This window comes from Papaver somniferum, unplaced genomic scaffold, assembly GCF_003573695.1.
Source record: "Papaver somniferum cultivar HN1 unplaced genomic scaffold, ASM357369v1 unplaced-scaffold_123, whole genome shotgun sequence".
In the NCBI taxonomy this organism is placed as follows: Eukaryota; Viridiplantae; Streptophyta; class Magnoliopsida; order Ranunculales; family Papaveraceae; genus Papaver; species Papaver somniferum.
The window spans coordinates 1895908-1911396 of NW_020621381.1; the positions used below are offsets into that span (position 1 = coordinate 1895908).

The window sequence follows — 15489 nt, forward strand, 5'->3', positions numbered from 1 at the left end:
CAAAATAACTCATGTATAATAGCAACTCTAGCTAGTACATGGAAGATATGACACTCAATCTAAGGTAGAAATCCAAAGAACTAATCATATAAGGCATAACCAGTCGAAGAATATTCATAAATCAATTGGTAACAAGGTTCAATGAGAATTTCTACCAATCTAATAATAAACTATACATGGCATAAAATATGAGAAATTGCATAGAGAATAAATCATTGAAGAGGAACTCAAACAATTGACATTAAGCTCAAAGTTGGTGAAAACCCTTGTTTTAGAACACAAGTAAAATTAAACCTACAAGTTCATCCTTCACCCTAATAATGGATTTAGCTACATATAGCTTTCTTAGAATCCATAGAAAATGATACAGTAAATGACTAAGCTAAACAATTCAAAAGCGAATAGAAATGCTCAAACCCTTTTTCGTCCCTGATTACGGCGTATCCCTCGATCTGTGTTGATGGTGAGATAAATACAGGTCTTGCTACAGCTCCATCTCATCCCTCAATCTGTGTTGATGGTGAGATAAATATAGGTCTTGCTACAGCTCCATCTCGGACCCAAATTCTTGTTCACAGCTTAATCCACTTAACAGAACCATTTCTTCAAAATCATGCCCCTATCTAACTCCGGCCATAGCACCTAACCCCCATTGCATCATCTACTCGCGTTCCTACCTTGCGCAGATATCAACAACCACCAAGCTCTCAGTTCACCACAAGCCCTGAGCTCAATATTCAGACTCTTCAAAAACTAGCCACATCAACTCCCTTCACTGGCTACAGCACCCACATCGCAACTGGAATTCCATGCTTCCTCCATTCGAGCCTCCATTAAGACCCAAACTTGAGTCACAGGACACATACCACTGCAAGTAAAACCCATCTTCTCTGAAGCAACATCTCACTGTAGCACATCTATTCTCAGGCCTTATAACACCTTCGTCTTAATTTCCATGGAGCTGATTTATTGAGACAAATCTCCCAATTTTAGTTGATATACGAACCCCCAAATGTGCCTGACTATTGAATTATCCCATCGTTTGCATCTCAAGAACTGTAAAACCATTAAGAACAATCAAAGGCCATGAGCAGCTGCTGTCATATATAACCATCTATGAACCTGATGTCGCTGATGTTTCGAACCGAGAACTCAAACTCTGTCAGCAAATAAATCGAGAAGAGAACAGCAGTCAAGAGCATCCATGTTTCCTCGCAGCCGATAACCAAAACGAACAAGCACCGATTCTTCTCAAATCAACCCAACTCTAGTTTGTGTTGCTGGCTGTTCGACATACTAAGAACAGTACAGATCAAGAGCTGATGCTTCTCTGATTTCTTGACTGAATCCAGTCCATAACCTTCAATCAATTGAACCTCAAATATCACCAGCAACACTATTTCTTTCATAATTTCTTTAGAAAACCAAAACCCCCAAATTGTATCTGTTGCTGTAAGAAGCCCTAATTGTTGTTACCGTTTCTCAATGGAGAATATCAATCGATGCCCAGAACTCCCAAATTCTGACCTGTCTTCCCTTTTGATTAACATTGACTTGCATGGATCTCGTCTTCATTCCCATCAGCAGAATTATCCAAACAGCCACCAAAACCAACACCCATCCTTTAGTTCTTCCATTCCCTGTTTTCTTCATGGAATCCAGGCCACGACTCGACCCACAGACATCACCAGCAAACCCCAACAGATGCATCATCTTCGCTGCTCTACCGATCTCTTCCACCACCACCGGCAATTGTTCTTCGCCATTCAATACCAATTTTAGGTCAAAACCCCTTCAATCCACTCCTGTTCTGATCTTCATTAACCTCTCATCTCTGCTTGGTACTTGAATCCAACAAAGAAATCCAGAACTGATGCCTTTTTCTTTCCTAACCTAATCGTTTGCAGCTGCTTGACATGTAAATGGTGAAGTGAAGGAATGGATATGTTTGATGCTTGAACTACTAATGGAATAATTTGAGTCAAAGTTTTCTCTTCCCATGAGCGGCTAATCTCACAGCTTACCGGACCTGCACAGAGCTTAGGGCTGCTAGATCACGGTGGTTACTGGATGTTTTCTTATCTTTGCCGAATATGGGTATTTTTTTTCTATCGCTGCCATTAATCATATCTTTTAATGTGCTTGGTTTGGCTTTATCTGTTATCAAATTAGCTTACCTTAATCCTCATCTTTCCTGCGACTTTCTCCAATTGTTGGATCCATTTTTCCTATTCATTTCTGTGTATTATTTCCATTTGTCTTGCACGGAATCAACCTTTGGCTCGGTCCAATATTCTTGATTTGTCTTGAAATCAATCGACTGTTCGTTGTATCACTGCGTATTCCTTTTGACATGGTGATGTGTCTCGAGAAACCCTGAATTAGGTCAGAAAATTTGGTTCAGTTTCAAATTTCTCCCCATCAAATTTCCTATGTCCCTTGTTGCTTTTGTAGGCAAGCTGTTTGTTGGTTTAGCTCCGTGAAGGAGTCTTACTAATCTCCCTGGTATTTGTGTAGTTTGTCTTGCATTTTTGTAGGCAAGCTGTTTGCTGTATTGGTTCGTTGTAGGGGTATTTTTGGTGTTGGGTGTAGTTTGTCTGGAAACATTTTTTCTTTTTATGGAAAAAGTCATATATTAAAAAGGGTTAATTTGCGTTACCTCCCCTGGAGAAGAACATAATTTGAGTTACGTCCCCTACAGAACAAATATTAGTAAAACCTTCTCTGGTCACTTTTTCCATCCAAACCCGGTTAGCTGAGAAGATCATAATTTGAGTTACCTCCCCTAGAGAAGATCATAATTTGAGTTACTTCCCCTAAGAGCATCCAGCTGTACGAAGCAGCTGACTCAGCTAACCGGGTTTGGATGGAAAAAGTGACGAGAGGAGGTTTTACTAATATTTGTTCTGTAGGGGAGGTAACTCAAATTATGATCTTCTCCAGGGGAGGTAACGCAAATTACCTCTATTAAAAATTAGCAAATGTAGTACAAAAGATTTAGAAGATCATTTTTATCAAAGGTGTTAGAATCAATGCTAGATTTATGAACTCTTTGAAATAGTTTTTCCGACATGTGTTGTAGTCTTTTAATCCTTGTCTCCTTAGCGATGTAGTTCGCTGCCTTGTTGTTTTTTCTCTTTATATACGTCATTTTAGCTTGGGGTAGATCGTCCAATATTATCCTTATTTCTTGCAAGGTATTTTCTGCTGACCAGGATGAATCTGTCGTCATCTTGTTTAAGTTATCTGCCAGAGTTTTGCAGTCTGTTACAATGAACACACTTGATAAAATATTTTCTTTTAACCATGTAACAGCCTTTAGCAAGGGCTTTGCTTCTGCATGGAAAGCTGACGTTGCCCACTCCGAACCCGCAGAAAGATGCATGAAAGTCTCCTCATCAGTAGAGTATAGGATGAAAGTGTATCCCATCGAAGAATCCTCTTTTTTATAAGAAGCATCAATGAAGATTATCCAATCCGAATTTAGGTTGGACCAATAATTGTTGATTGATATTCTTTCCAAATTCTGCTTATTGCTTTGAAGGGTATTTAACGGGGCGGAATTTAAGAAACTGTTAATTTGTCCTATTAAACTGACCGAGTTTGGGTGGATTTTTTCGAAAACTACCGAACATCTGTATTTCCAAATGAACCAAATTGTGGTGGATATTTTTACCTGAATTTGGCTCAAATTCGCTTCCGTAATCCACCATTTAATCCTGGAAACATATTTTCAAGGGATTTTTTCTTTACAGGGTTGGTTTGGTTACTTTGGTTTGTTGATTCAAATTTAATTGTTCTCTTTGGACTTGATTTGTGCATACTCTAAATTTCTGTCAGATTTCATTTGGGATTTTTTCTTAGACTCCGTAAAATTGATTTTTAGTCATCGTTTTGAGTTTTTATCACATCTCTGGTAAATTTCTCTGAATATGTTCCATCCGAACCAAACACTAACCTAGCTTTCCTATATTATTTTTTTATATATGATCCTTGTGTTTAAATTGGCAGCAGTCTCATATACCCATATGCTTAAATTTGTTCATCATATCCGGTTAACCACTTGATTTAGTAGTTCCTAATGCTTAGTTGTGCAGGTCTGGTTAGTCTCCCTACTCATCCATCTTTTCAGTCGTGCTTCTCGCAACCTTTCAAAATAGTGTAATAATTTCCTTTCCTTTCAATTCTTGGAGCTATGAACTAGTATTATTAATTTAGTTTTCTCTAGTTCAGTTTAGTTCTCCCTACTCATCCATCTTTTCAGTCGTGCTTCTCGCAACCTTTCAAAACAGTGTAATAATTTTCTTTCCTTTCAATTCTTGGAGCTATGAACTAGTATTATTAATATTCGTTTTTTGTCCTCTCTCTGTTTTTTAAGTTCAAATTATTCTATAGATATTAGTTCTGTGGCTAGATGTGAGGACTTTATTAGTGGTAACCCTGTGCATTTTTTTTCTTCTTCTTGTGCTTCCTACATCTGAAAATTCTTGTATCTCATCATCATAATTTGAGACATTTCTCCCTTCTCGGTCTCAATATCTAGTGTTCTATCATAAGTTTAGTAGTGTAGTTCTTCTTTGGCAAGATGAAACCTTTGTCCTGGAATGTACAGGGTATAGGTACCCCTCTCACTAAGGACCAGTTTCAATACCTTGGCCAGTTCTATCACCCTGATATAGTGTTCCTAGATGAGACAAAATCTCATGTGTCTTGGATGGATTTTTTCTTCAAAAAATCCAAATTTCATGACTAGTTCATCATTCCGTCTGTGTGAATAGAAAAAGGGTTAGCAATTGCTTGGCATAACAACATCGATATGAAATTAATGTCAGCAAAATATAACGTGTGTCATTTCGAAGCAATCTTAGGTGACGAGAAGACTTTCATCACCTGTGTTTAAGGAGCTATTGAAACTGATGAAAAAAAGTCAGGCAATGGAACTACATCTCAGAATTGGCACAGCAACTGAATAAGTCGTGGGCCCTAATTGGCGACTTAAACATCATCCTTGACCCAGATGCAAAGCAAGGGGGAAATAAAGCCATCTCTAGCAACAAGACCATCATCATCCAAACAATCGACTCCATAGGACTTTAAGACGCGGGTTACTAAGGTGCACCATTCACATGGTCAAACAACAGAAAAGGAGAAGCGAACATTTGAGAGAGAATTGACAGAGCACTGACATCATTTCAATGGGCTCAAAAATTCCCGGACACCAAGGAAACTAATCTACCTAGAGTTGGATCAGATCATACACCTATCCTACTATATACAAATCCTAAACAATTGAAACTTCAGAAACCTTTTAGATGTATTAGATCTTGGCTCTCTCACTCCACTCTAACCGAGGTAGTCAAATCATCATGGGAATTACATTCCAACAACACAAAAAATGAAAACTTCTCCTTGAAACTCCAATTCTTATCCTCCGATCTTTCCTAGTGGAACTCATACATATTTGGAAATATTCATAAAAATATTAAGAACCTAAATAATAAAATCGAGAGCATCCACAAATCCGGAAATATTTCCAGAGACATAGACAAGCTAAAAAATCTCCAAGTAGAACTAGGAAAATGGTATGAAATCAAAAACGATTTCTATCATCAGCTGTCTAGAGATAAATTCTTCAAAGAATATGACCAAAACACAGAATACATCCATGACACCGCATCCAATAGGAAAATAATAAATTCCATCAACACCCTCAGAGAACCCTCGGGACTCTGGCTCTCGAACAGGGAGAAAATTTACTCTCTTCTAGTAAACCATTTTACCCACATTGGTACAACACAAGTAAACAACTGTAGTTTTGACTTGTCCAGCATCATAAAGCCCTGTATATCCGTTGAGGAAAATCTATCGATCCTAGAAATCCCTTATAAAAATGAAATCTGGCTCACTTTATCTAACATGAATCATTGGGGTGCTCCAGGACCCGATGGATTCCAACCAGGGTTCTTTAAGGCTAATTGGGAAGTATTTGGTCCGGATATTGTTAATGCAGTTCAGGAGTTCTTTAAAACTGGTACTCTTGATACTGAATTAAACCACTCATACATTACTCTTATCCTAAAAATTCAACTCCTCAAACTCCGGGTGAATTTAGACCAATAAATCTAAGTAACATCATCTACAAGATAATCTCAAAAATACTCGCAAATAGATTAAAGTCTATTCTAAACAAAATTATTTCCCCTAACCAATCTGTCTTTCTCCCGGGTAGAAAAATCACAGATAATATTATAATCGCACATGAGCTCATCCATTCTATGAAAATTTCGAAAGCGGAAAAAGGGTATTTAGCATTTAAAATAGATCTTTCAAAAGCTTTTGATAGAGACGAGTGGAATTTTATCGAAAGGGCCCTCCTTAGCTTTATATTTGATGAAAAGTTGATAGATCTCATACTACAATGCATTTCCACTACTTCCTTCTCAATTCTACTCAATGGATCCCTTGGGTCAAAGTTCAAAACCTCGAGAGGATTAAGACAAGGGGACCCCCTTTCCCCATATCTCTTTCTGATATGCATGGAAATATTATCTAGGCTTATAGAAAATGCGATAATGAAGAAGAAAATCTCAGGCCTCTGAATCAATAAAAACGCTCCAAATTTTTCCCATCTATTTTTGCAGGCGACTGTTTCCTCTTCACAAAAGCTGATGTGGAAGAAGCAAAAAATCTTCTAGACGTTTTTTCCCTCTTTGGGGATATAACAGGACAAATGATAAACCTACAAAAATCCAGTGTCTACTTCATCCCAAAAATACATCCTAAACATGGAAAAATTATATCCAGAATTCTTAAAGTTCCTCTGATGACTAAAAATGATAGATACCTCGGAACTCCTCTATTCTTTGATAAAAATAGGAAAGCAAACTTCGAGCCACTCCTACAAAAGTATTAATCCACTTTACAAGGATGGAAATCCAAACTCCTATCTCAAGCGGGGAGGACAGTTCTGATAAAATCAATTCTTCAAGCTTTCCCAACGTACCAAATGCAGGTGCTTTCCCTAGCGAAAGAAACCTTAAATCAATTAGATCGTATACAAAGAAACTTCAGGTGGAATAAAGAAGGAAAAAAAAGACAAGGGGGTTTCATTAGAGATTGGAAACACATATGCAAGCCTATTGCTCAAGGTGGTTTAGGTATTAAAAATCCTCATAAGTTTAATATATCTCTTCTCACTAAACTAGCCAGCAGATTAATTTTAGAGAAAAACCAACTATGGGCAAAAATTCTCAAGGCAAAATATTTCCCAAGTTCTCATCCTCTGGAAGATTCTAAAGTTTCTAAATTATCTTGGATTTGGACAAGCATCCGAAAAGGTCTAGATTTAATCAAAGGAAATTTTGTCTGGAAAGTCAAAAATGGAAATTCGGTTAAAATATGGGAAGACAGATGGATTCCAAATTCAGAAATAATACCGCAACCACAAGAAATGAAAAACACGTCTCCAAAAAGAGTCCAAAAGCTAATAACTGATGAGAATACATGGGATCAAGGAAAACTAGACAGTTACTTTAGTCCGGAGGCTAGAAAGAAAATTAAAAGAAGACAAAATCCAATGGTTACAAATTGCTTGAATTTTCCAAATACTCTTCCATGGGAAATTTAATAAGGAATTATCATCTTCTTGATTTTGATTTGCTAAGAAATTATAGATGTTTTTTGCCGAGAAGAGTCCTGAGTCGTGGTGTAGCTGGGAAAGCTTTGCCTACATCGTCGAGACTAGGGGCGGATAACCCGGAAATTGACCCAATCTGCCATCTATGTAATTCGCAACCGCAGGAAAAAGAGAATCATCTATTCAGATTTTCCCTTTCGAAAAATCTATTTGGTTTAGTTTCTCGCTAGGAAATTTAGCTTCTTCGGCTAATACATATCCGATTACAACTTTGGTTAAAGGGTGGCTTTTAAACCCATATCTGGATAATTTGATAGGAAAAATCTCAACCATATTATGGTTCATATGGAAATACAGATGCTCGGTGGTTTTTGAAAACTTAACCTCAAATCCAATGCAACTAATTGATCGGATCAACATATTTTTGCAATCCATCCCTCAAAAGAACACAAAGGAACTGGATAATAATCAGTTAATGACGATCAACACGAAATGGTCGGATATAAACACAGACTGGATAATATTTATTGATGCTTCTTTCAAGGAAGAAGACCTTTCAATGGGATACACACACATCGTTTATTCAGTAGACCACTAGACTTTTATGCACATTTCAGCAGGCTCGGGGACAGCTACTTCGGTCTTTCATGCGGAAGCGAAATCTTTACAAAAATAAGTTACATGGCTAAGGGACAACGTTTTTTCTAGCATTTCAATAGTAACTGATTGTAAATCCTTAGCAGACAGCACCAGCAAGGAAAACACAAGCTAGCCCTCCGTGGACAGTCGAAAACACAGTTCAAGAAGCCAAGAAAATCTTAATGGATCTTCCACAAGCTCAAGTAAAATTAACAATGAGAAAATATAATTCAGCAGTGGACCAAATCGCCAAGGAAGGAAGAATAAAGAATCTTCATCATATGTCTACGAAATTACAACAAAAAATCGAGCATTTTAGCATTATTTCTAATGTTCTTGATAGAAACGAAAATATCAATATTATGTACTATCTTTGCTAGTTAATATAATCGTCTTTCCATTAAAAAAAAAAATAATGAGTTGTGGCTGTAATGAAGCCACGTCCCATTTTTCTCCTAGTCCCACCAGTGCAGCTCACATGCTTGAAGAAGCAAAGAAATTTTTTGTGAACTATTATCTCTGGACATGAAATGGCAAGGATACGCGACCCATGAATTGTTGGTTTGCCATCCCACAAGCTCTACATAAGCTCCGACTCCTTTGGCATGCTAGTTGCAAGCGCCAATTTAGCTTCTAAGCTATTAGTTCTCTGGGCGAGCGGATTTCACTTGTAATTCCTGTAAAATCTTTAAAATATAATTATTAGTGAAATATCAAGACCTAGCTAGTATAAATGTGGGTATAAAAATGTCGCACTTACGTTCTTATCATTCCTATGCCTTTTTCTCCTCCCAGAGTAATTTAAAGAGTCAGTTGCCCACCTGACATTCTTCCTTCTACAATTGTAGGCATTTTTTGTCTTAGAATTATAATTTAGAAATGACTCATCACAGCATTTCTTTTGATTGCAGACATTGCCTTTTATTCCAGCAATATGAGAGATAGGTTTAATTACTTCTTTAGATATCCATGCAAGAATGTTGTGAAGTTTTTCATTCCTCGATCGAAAAAGACATTTCGTTCAAGATGCCCTTTATTTCCGCAATAATAGCAGTTAAAGGAATTGTTCTTGACTGTTCTCATGTGAGTAAAATTTGAAGGAGTACAATCCTTGTTCCTAAGATCGTTGACTGCTGAAGAAGTTTTTACACATGAAGAGTTGTCATTAGCATGAACAAAATTGATTTTACCAGTACTTGGAGCGTCTATTCCCTTATAGCCCATACCACGTGTATCACGATGTTCTTTACATGCTCCAAGCGTAGAATATAATTTTGTAGAGCTAAAATTGAATCTTTTCAGATTCTCTTCCAATGATTTTACCTTACTAAGGGCAGATGTGAGATCAGTCTCCAAGGATTTCTCTATGGCAAGGAGACTGAGTTCTCTGTCATTAAAACAATTTTGTTGAGAGTCGTATCTTGCTTCAGATTCTGTATGGACTTACTCCAATATACTTTTAAGAGAATCGACTAGACAGTCAGACTCAATCTTAATAAAAAGTATATCAAAGAGTTATATCTCAATTTCTCGATTCAATACTTACTCAAGCAAATATAAATCTCCGACTCTAATTGAATACAATAGAAATTAAATTGAATGGTACCAAAGACCAATGTTAAAGGATCAATCAATTTCAATCAACAATCAAATGTCGGATTTCTTAATTTATTGATTCAACGCATAACCTGTGATATTTCAATTATATAACAAATTATAATGCGGAAAAGAAATAAGACAGACATCAGAAGTTTTGGTAACGAGGAAACCGCAAATGCAGAAAACCCCCGAGACCTAGTCTAGATTGAACACACATTGTATTAAGCCTCTACAGACACTAGCCTACTACAAACTAACTTCAGCCTGGACTGTAGTTGAACCCCAATCAATGTCATACTGATCCAGACTTATACTCCCGAAGAACATCCTAGAAATATCAATCTCCTCACAATAATCTTAATCGACTAGGGAAACAAGATATTCGGGAATCACAAACGATGAGACGGAGATGTTTGTGACTACTTTTTATCTTGCCTGTCGGAGATATTCATTTCGAGCCAATTATTCCAATTGCATTCAACACGATAGAAACAACAATATCAGATCACGTAACTAAGGAGAAGATAGTTGGGTCTGGCTTCACAATCCCAATGAAGTCTTCAAGTCGCTAACCTATAGGGTCTCGGTAAAAATCTAAGGTTAAAGGAGAATTGGCTCTAGCTTATATAACTAGTATCACACAGGAGGTGTGGGGATTCTGTTTTCCCAGTTGCTAGAGTTCTCCTTTATATAGTCTCCAAATCAAGGTTTGCAATCTAAGTTACCTTGGTAACAAATCATTCAATATTCACCGTTAGATGAAAACTCGATTAGATTCAAACTAATATCTTTCAACCGTAAGATCGAACTTATCTTGTTATACACAAATGAAATGCACGTTCATTTAGGTTTGTGTAACCGTACCTAAACGTGTACACTTAGTTGGTTCAACAGTAGTTAACCAAATGGTTAGCCATATGAGCACTTTCATGTCAACCATATTCATCTTCACCATAACTAGTTCAAATGACTCAAAAGAACTAGTTAGAGAGTTGTTCAATTGCTTAGATCTCATAGAAGTATACAAGACACGATCGAAGCAAAAACGATTTTGATTCACTCGAATCGATTCATGAACATTATAGTCACGGTTTGCAAATATGCATTCCTTAGTATATATATGTCTTTTTTCACGAATAAACCGTTTTTAAAAAATAACCCACTCAAGTACGCATACCGGTACACATACTTAAGTACCCGGATTGAGTTTGTTTTCAGTTCACAAACTTCAGCAGAAATTCACGGGATGTGAACTTCTGACAATACGCGTACAGGTACGCGGACTTTAGTTCCGGTTATCCTAAGCATCAAAGTACGCATACTATGGTTAAAGGATTTTGGACTTACACAAGTATGGGCTAACATACAATGTTTATATCCATTCAAGGTTATATATTCTAAACTTTCATTTCAATCATTGAAACATTCTTAGAGGATGTTAAATAGAGGTTATTCACACACTATTTTTCATCAAAGCGATTTTCAAGATATTGAAATAATCAACATGAATTTTGTCACTTGTAAAGATGAACTTGGCCAAAGCAAAAGCTTACCAACACATATTTCGAGAAATAGATAAGCAAGATGAACTCGGCTCGAAATAGCAAATGAGTATAATCGAAGTCTATATAGCAATACAACTTTTGTATCAAGATAGGAGATATAGTAGATTGACTTTTGAGTGATAAATAAGTTCAAGTCTCCACATACCTTTTAGTTGATGAAGTTACACCAGTTCCTTGAGTAGTTCTTCGTCTTTGTATGATGAACGCCGTGGAGTCTAGAGCTCAACTACACTTTCTATCCTAGTCCGAGACTTAGATATAAGCAGACTAGAAATCAAGACTTATAGTTTTGGCAACTAAACTTGACAAACAAGCTTGAGATAGCAACGCTTGCTAGTTCGACCGAGCAATGCTCTAACAATCTCCCTCTTTGTCAATTTTAGGACAAAACTATCAATACATATGGAATACAACATTAATCGAAATCTTCCACATGCATGATCTCTTTGGTTCTTCAACATTAATCGAAATCTTCGTCACTTCCAAGTACTCCAATGATTCCAAAGATATCCAATGCAGCATCATCGTTGTTAAAGATCCGTATCCATAAAAATGAGAAAACAAAAGCTCTTAATCATTGTTACACAGTGTCATAGTATTATTACACAACATCAAAGTTCAATTGTATCACAACTTCGATAACAATACTATGGTGATATGTATCACTCCCTCTTAGTCAATACTTCATCTCACATGAAAACAACTCCCCCTTACATAATGATCCCAAAACCATATGTATTTGTAGTGTGAACTACACATTAATTCTCCCCTTTTTGTCAATAAAATTGGCAAAGGTACGAAAACTAGTGGGATCCTAAAGAAATTTTCATAGAGACACTTCATGACTAAAAGAAAGCACACATTAACCTTTTTAGATGCAATCATATAGCCGAAACTAAATGCGTTCATCAAGGAGTTTATAAAGATACAAGATAACCCCTATAATATTCCACAGCCGCACTCCCCACAAAGATTTGGCAAATAAGCACAAGTTCAATTAAGAACTCTCCCCCATAAAATGTTTTTCCAGAAAGAACAACAAGAACGACCTTACTTTCACAAGAAAAGAAGAATTTCTTTAGACAACAAAAAAATCACATAAGAATATGAATTTGTATCCAAAATACTCAATTTAATTAACCACAAGAGAACCCATGATTAATTTAGTCGGAAATTCTCAGCATAAGAAAACTTACGGAGTCACACAGTATATACATAAAAAATATGGATCAGGGAAGATCAATACTGCGGAATACACAAAGATTTATTCTATCTTCCATCACTATTTGCACAATGACATACAATATACTTAATCTTTGTAAACAAAAGCTCATCCTTTCTTCCATCAATATTTGCATAATGACATAAAAGGATTAACTTTTGTTTGTCAAAAGTTCATTCAATCTTTTATCAATACTTGCATATCGACATACGAAAGACTTAACTTTTGACCAAGTATGGGAAAATCATAGTTCACTGACGCAAACACCCATATCCCATAACAAATTGCAATATATAAAATCATAAAGATTAATACTGCAAAATCATCTCCCAGACAAACTTTAGAATTTAATCTAAAAACATTGAAGATGAAAATCGTTGGACACAGATATGTGTAATCACAATAATGGTTATTCCAAACTCTAGTTATTCTTCTTAAAAACACAAGAATAAAATTCTCATAAGAAGTTTTCCTAAGCAAAAACATAACTTCCTAGAGCACATGATTTGAAAAACATTATACACGGCCAGCAACCAGAGATTGAACAAGGACGAGCTCGTCAATTGCTTTCTTCATATTGTTTTTCAGATAATCAAGATTCTTTGTTGCAATACCAAGTTGTTCACGCCCGACCTCAAAATCTCGAAGTAGATTTCCTACCAGTTGTGATGACATTTGAACTGGTAGTTTGTCTTCATGATCAACAACATGATAGCAGGTTATGAAAAATGGATTCTCGTGAATATCTATAGTCTTGCCCTTCTCAACTTTGTCTTCCTTATGGCATCCATCCACTGTGCACACAAAAAACAGGCGAACCTTTTTGACGTTCTGGAACATGTATGTATCAACATTGCCTCATCTGCTCGCGTTCCTACCTTGCGCAGATATCAACAACCACCAAGCTCTCAGTTCACCACCAGCCCTGAGCTCAATATTCAGACTCTTCAAAAACTAGCCACATCAACTCCCTTCACTGGCTACAGCACCCACATCCCAACTGGAATTCCATGCTTCCTCCATTCGAGCCTCCATTAAGACCCAAACTTGAGTCACAGGACACATACACCACTGCAAGTAAAACCCATCTTCTCTGAAGCAACATCTCACTGTAGCACATCTATTCTCAGGCCTTATAACACCTTCGTCTTAATTTCCATGGAGCTGATTTATTGAGACAAATCTCCCAATTTTAGTTGATATACGAACCCCCAAATGTGCCTGACTATTGAATTATCCCATCGTTTGCATCTCAAGAACTGTAAAACCATTAAGAACAATCAAAGGCCATGAGCAGCTGCTGTCATATATAACCATCTATGAACCTGATGTCGCTGATGTTTCGAACCGAGAACTCAAACTCTGTCAGCAAATAAATCGAGAAGAGAACAGCAGTCAAGAGCATCCATGTTTCCTCGCAGCCGATAACCAAAACGAACAAGCACCGATTCTTCTCAAATCAACCCAACTCTAGTTTGTGTTGCTGGCTGTTCGACATACTAAGAACAGTACAGATCAAGAGCTGATGCTTCTCTGATTTCTTGACTGAATCCAGTCCATAACCTTCAATCAATTGAACCTCAAATATCACCAGCAACACTATTTCTTTCATAATTTCTTTAGAAAACCAAAACCCCCAAATTGTATCTGTTGCTGTAAGAAGCCCTAATTGTTGTTACCGTTTCTCAATGGAGAATATCAATCGATGCCCAGAACTCCCAAATTCTGACCTGTCTTCCCTTTTGATTAACATTGACTTGCATGGATCTCGTCTTCATTCCCATCAGCAGAATTATCCAAACAGCCACCAAAACCAACACCCATCCTTTAGTTCTTCCATTCCCTGTTTTCTTCATGGAATCCAGGCCACGACTCGACCCACAGACATCACCAGCAAACCCCAACAGATGCATCATCTTCGCTGCTCTACCGATCTCTTCCACCACCACCGGCAATTGTTCTTCGCCATTCAATACCAATTTTAGGTCAAAACCCCTTCAATCCACTCCTGTTCTGATCTTCATTAACCTCTCATCTCTGCTTGGTACTTGAATCCAACAAAGAAATCCAGAACTGATGCCTTTTTCTTTCCTAACCTAATCGTTTGCAGCTGCTTGACATGTAAATGGTGAAGTGAAGGAATGGATATGTTTGATGCTTGAACTACTAATGGAATAATTTGAGTCAAAGTTTTCTCTTCCCATGAGCGGCTAATCTCACAGCTTACCGGACCTGCACAGAGCTTAGGGCTGCTAGATCACGGTGGTTACTGGATGTTTTCTTATCTTTGCCGAATATGGGTATTTTTTTTCTATCGCTGCCATTAATCATATCTTTTAATGTGCTTGGTTTGGCTTTATCTGTTATCAAATTAGCTTACCTTAATCCTCATCTTTCCTGCGACTTTCTCCAATTGTTGGATCCATTTTTCCTATTCATTTCTGTGTATTATTTCCATTTGTCTTGCACGGAATCAACCTTTGTCTCGGTCCAATATTCTTGATTTGTCTTGAAATCAATCGACTGTTCGTTGTATCACTGCGTATTCCTTTTGACATGGTGATGTGTCTCGAGAAACCCTGAATTAGGTCAGAAAATTTGGTTCAGTTTCAAATTTCTCCCCATTAAATTTCCTATGTCCCTTGTTGCTTTTGTAGGCAAGCTGTTTGTTGGTTTAGCTCAGTGAAGGAGTCTTACTAATCTCCCTGGTATTTGTGTAGTTTGTCTTGCGTTTTTGTAGGCAAGCTGTTTGCTGTATTGGTTCGTTGTAGGGGTATTTTTGGTGTTGGGTTATTTGGGAATTTTGATAAAGTGACCTAGTTTTGAAT

At 37.1% G+C, this 15489-nt stretch overlaps 1 long non-coding RNA gene across 1 annotated transcript; it reads left to right on the plus strand.

The window, feature by feature from the left end:
• Positions 1-1013: 1013 nt before the first annotated feature.
• On the plus strand, positions 1014-3428 carry LOC113331081. Its single transcript, XR_003350675.1, has 3 exons — positions 1014-1782; positions 1908-2097; positions 3316-3428. It is a non-coding gene; the product is annotated as an uncharacterized LOC113331081 (long non-coding RNA).
• The last annotated feature ends 12061 nt before the right edge of the window (positions 3429-15489 follow it).